Source organism: Delphinapterus leucas, chromosome 15, assembly GCF_059928025.1.
Source record: "Delphinapterus leucas isolate spDelLeu-1000000601 "Yukka" chromosome 15, BTC_Dleu_Yukka2, whole genome shotgun sequence".
NCBI lineage: Eukaryota > Metazoa > Chordata > Mammalia > Artiodactyla > Monodontidae > Delphinapterus > Delphinapterus leucas.
This window is the reverse complement of record NC_143143.1, coordinates 9,388,875-9,394,222: the sequence shown is the minus strand read 5'-3', so window position 1 is coordinate 9,394,222 and position 5,348 is coordinate 9,388,875.

The following is a 5,348-nucleotide window of genomic DNA, read 5'->3' as shown; positions in this document are numbered from 1 at the left end:
TCATATGTGTGCTGGATGGGCAGGTGAGTGGGTATTTGGGTAAGGGGATGGATGAAGAGATAGAAACTTAGGTAGATGTATAGCTGGAAGGACGGAGGGGCAGATAGATTGACTGGTAGGAGCTGGATGGGTGGATGAAGAGATGGATGGATGGATTGACAGGTTAGGAATGGATAGATGAATGCGTGGATAGGTGGACAGTCTGACTATTAGGGGATGGATAGATGTATAGGTAAATGAGAAGATGCATAGATACATGCCCAGGTAGATGAATGAATGGGTGGGCCGATAGCTGGATACTCACTTGATATATACTCTGATGTGTTTCCTCCTCCTTTCCCTCCTCCTCCACTCTTAACAGTCTCAGAGCACAAAGACAAGTGGTTCTCGATCCAGATCAGAGGTAGTCTATTTGGGATTATTTTTTCACTTGGTATTTTCATAATTTAAAAATGTATGGGGCTTCCCTGGTGGCACAGTGGTTAAGAATCCACCTGCCAATGCAGGAGACGGGGGTTCGAGTCCTGGTCCGGGAGGATCCCACATGCCGCGGAGCAACTAAGCCCGTGCACCACAACTACTGAGCCCGCGAGCCACAACTACTGAAGCCCGCGCGCCTAGGCCCCATGCTCCACAGCAAGAGAGGCCACTGCAATGAGAAGCCTGTGCACTGCAACAAAGCGTAGCCCCCACTCGCCGCAACTAGAGAAAGCCCGCGCGCAGCAATGAAGACCCAATGCAGCCAAAAATCAATAAATTTATGAAAAACAATGTATGAACTGGGACTTCCCTGGTGGCGCAGTGGTTAAGAATCCACCTGCCAATGCAGGGGACATGTGTTCGAGCCCTGGTCCAGGAAGATCCCGCATGCCGCGGAGCAACTAAGCCCATGCGCCACAGCTACTGAGCCCACGTGCCACAACTACTGAAGACCGCGCGCCTAGAGCCCGGGCTCCACAACAAGAGAAGCCACTACTGTGAGAAGCCCGCGCACCACAACGAAGAGTAGCCCCCTCTCGCTGCAACTAGAGAAAGCCCACGTGCAGCAATGAAGACCCAACACGGCTGAAAAAAAAAAAAATGTATGACACTACTTGTAATATCACTATACGTAAATATAGAAGCAGAAGGTCTGTAAGCATGAAGTGTACTTTTCGCAAAGAGAAGTGACTTTTTTTTTCCTCATAGGATGAGACCCATATTTTTTGATAGAACAGCTGGGTGCTTCTGATATGAAAACTCATCCAGTCCAACTTCCTCTTTGATGTAGTCATATTTATCAATTGTCTCTTCATGATTTGTTCATCCATTTTTCAGATACAGAAACTGAGACCCAGACAGGGGAAATGACTTCCCAACTTGCCGCCGGTTAGACACACAGCTAAGACTCCTCTTTCTCACTCTCATCTACCTCTCCATCCTCTATTCCCTCAACTCACTCAACGATCTCTCCCCCTTCCAAATCCTCCTCTGGGTCTGATGCACCATCGCTCTCCCCACCTCCTAGATGCCTGATGCACCCCCAGCCAAGGCAGGCTTCCGTGAGGCTGCATGTGCACCTGCAAACTGAGTCTCTCTTTCAAAAAACTTGTAAGTCTAACGTCCATATAGAAAGGGTAAACATCATAAGTATCCAGCTCAGTGAATACTCACAGTGAACACACCTGTTACCTGAACCCAGATAAAGAGACAAAATGTTAGCAGCCCCTTCTTGATCCCTTCTAGTCATCCCAAGGCTAAAACACAGCCTAACACCAGAGATTAGCCCGTTTTGGAGCTTTATATAAATGAAGCCTTACAGCATCCACACTTGCATGTCAGGCTGCTTTTGCTTAACAGACTGTCAGTGAGATTCATCCATATGGTTGCATCTGGTGGTAGAGTGTTCGTCTCATTGCTGTGTTAAGATTCCGTAGTGTGTCTGTGCTGTGATATATTTATCCGTTCGCCTGTTGATAAACATTTGAGTTGTTTCCAATATTGAGCTAATAAGAATAATGGTGCTCTGAATACTCTTTGGTGCACATACGTGCACGTTTCTGTGGAACTGCTGGGTCATAAGGTACGTGGATGTTCAGTTCTGGTAGATACTGACAAATAGTTTTCCAAAATGATTGTGCCAAGTCACACAGTGATGGTGGCAGTGGATGGGGTTCTGTGCACACCACATCCTCACAAACAATTGCTAGTCCTTTTAATTTGAGAAAGTAGGTATTTGTAAGCCAGGCTTCCATCAGATTGCCTGGGTTTGAATCCCATTCTCTTTTTTAAATTTTTAATTTTATTTATTTATGTTTTATGGCCGCACCACGTAGCATGTGAGATCTTAGTTCCCTGACAAGGGATCGAACCCAAATCCCCCTGCAGTGGAAGTGCGGCGTCTTAACCACTAAACCACCAGGGAAGTCCCTCCCATTCTCTTTTTCCCTTGTGACCTTCAGCAAAGCCTGTTTCCTTGTCTACAAAATGGGTTGAAAGTCATGGGGCTGTTAGGAAGATTCCCTAGACTGAGTAGGTTAGGCTCCATAAACATTAACTATTTATAGTTAATTCTCACAACAACCCTCTGAATCACTTCCCTTCCTCAGTTTCCCGTTTCGTAAAATGGCAATGAAAATACGAACACACCCACACATACACACACAGTGGGGAGGATTATCAGTAAGTGAAATAATATATTAAATGCCTAATTTTTTTTACTGAGATATAATACACTTATTATCAAATTTACCCCTTTTCACTGGCTTTTAGTATTTCACAAAGTTGTGCAAACATCACCACAATGTAATTCTAGAACATTTTCATCACCCCAAAAAGAAACCCCATACCTCTTGTAATCATTCCTCATTTTCCCACACCCAGCTAGTCTCAACCCCTGGCAGCTGCTAATCTACTTTCCATCTCTATGGATATTAAGAGTACCAAATCTTTGCTTTTCTATATGTTTTAACTTTCACAAAAGTGAAATACCTAGCACTGGGACAGGCGCATAATGTGCTCTTAATAAATGTTATCTATGTGTGTGCATGTGGCTGGCTGGATGGATAGATGGAGAGATAGATAGACAGATAGACAGATGAATAGGTAGAGCACACTTAGTAGATAGATATAATATAAACTCATTCATTCAACAAATACCCATTTGCACTTGAGAGGAAAATGGTCCATTGAGAGAAGTAAGATGTGATTCCTGCTTTCGGGGAATTTGCCATCTAGTGGGAAGAGAGGCAGGTGCATGTGAACGCAGGGCAGAATGAAATTACAGTTGTATCTGAACAAGATGTTAGAGGAGGAAGTGGCATCTAGGGTCCATCTAGGATGGGTAAGCTTTCCTGACGTCGAATGGCAGTCTGGGGGAGCAATCCTGAGAACTAAGGCTGGGAGACAGGGAGGGTTTGGTGTCAGGCAGGACCTCTGGGACGGCCACGTCTTCACACCCAGTCAAGACCCCGCCCTACATCTCCACAGCTGTGAAAAAGACTTGTCTGTAGCAAGAGGTTATAAACACTGGGTGATACAGGCCAAATGGGAAAGGAGCGAAGGGGTGACCTGGGCTAGCACACGCAAGTCTGCACTGTCATCTGGGCAAGGACACTCTGAAATGGCTATGCCCTCGGTCTATGGAGAGTGGCAGCCTCATAGTTGTAGGAACCAGGACTTCCAAGTCAGATCTGGCTCTGCCTTTTCTCAGCTGGGGACCTTGAGTAACTGCTTCCCCTCTCTGAGCCTGTCTCTTCAACTGTAATATGAAGCTAATAACACTTACTTCAGTAGCATTAGAGATGATGGTTCAAAAGTGTTGGACACAGTGCCTGGAATGAGGAATACGTACTCCCTTAAATGGCCATACAGATAGGTTGGGGGAGGCTGGATAAAGTGAATGAAGCACACATTCAAGGCCTCAGGAAAGTTGAGGCATTTAGAACACTTTTAATTAAATTATTTATTTATTTATTTAGACTAGTGATGGATTATTTATTTATTTGTTTGTTTATTTATTGGCTGCATCGGATCTTCGTTGCTGTGCACAGGCTTTCTCTAATTGTGGCGAGCGGGAGCTACTCTTCATTGCGGTGCGCAGGCTTCTCGTTGCAGTGGCTTCTCTTGTTGCGGAGCACGGGCTCTCGGCGCACAGGCTTCACTAGTTGCGGCGCGTGGGCTCAGTAGTTGTGGCTCGTGGGCTCTAGAGTGCAGGCTCAGTAGTTGTGACACATGGGCTTAGCTGCTCCGCCGCATGTGGGATCTTCCTGGACCAGGGATTGAACCCATGTCCCCTGCATTGGCAGGCAGATTCTTAACCACTGCGCCACCAGGGAAGTCCCAGAACAGTTTTTAAAATTTAGTAATTGATATACGTTTTTTTGTTGTTGTTGTTTTTTTGATATACGTATTTTTAAGATTGAAGATGTCATCATGTGAGAAATCAGAATTTGTGGACTTCCTTTTTTTATTCAGATAAGTGAGTTTATTTTTTTCCAAAATTCATTTGGGTAACTGTTTTGTATTTTTTGTGTCATTTTTTTTTAATTGAAGTATAGTTGATTTACAGTGTTGTGTTAGTTTGTTAGGTGTACAGCTAAGTGATTCCATTTTTTATATATATATTCTTTATATATATTTTTTAATATAAATATAATATATATTCTTTTCCGATTCTTTTCTATTATAGGTCATTACAAGATATTGAATATAGTTCCCCGTGCTACACAATAGGCCCTTGTTTATCTTGGACTTCCTTTTATTTGTTGTAGTGTTGTTTTGTTTTGAATTATGTGCAGAGGCATTGTCTTTTCAGTGCTTAAGCCTCCAAAGGTATTATCAGGCCCTCAGGAGGGCAGAAATGGGGTGCAGATGCCTGTGGAGGGTTAGGGCAAGGGGTGAGGGAGATAATGCACTCTACTGAGAACCAGCTCAAAGGAAAGTCTTTTGAACCACAGAACACAACTCTGAGATTTTCTCCTGGGGACAGGAGGCCTGAGGAGCCTGGGAGGGTGAGCTGGAATGCTGATAGCAGGGACTTGGAACCAAGGGTGGTTCAAGTTGCAGGACCCTAAGAAATCACTGAATTCAACTTCCCCATTTTACAGAGAGACAGATCCCCAGTAAGACAGAGACTTGCCCAGGGTCATTCACGGAATTAGCGGCAGAGCAGGATCAATTCAGGTGTCTGCTTAAGCTAGGGCCCCTGAAGCTAGGAGGCGCCAAGGGAGAGGAGGCCCTGCTTCCTACTCCTACCTCCACAGTGCGTTCCCCAAGTGCCTGGGTGCCCAGCATGGGGGCTCAGATACTCTAGGACACAGTTCTGCCTCAGGGCCCAGAGGCCAGGGGAGAAGTCAGACAGGCACATA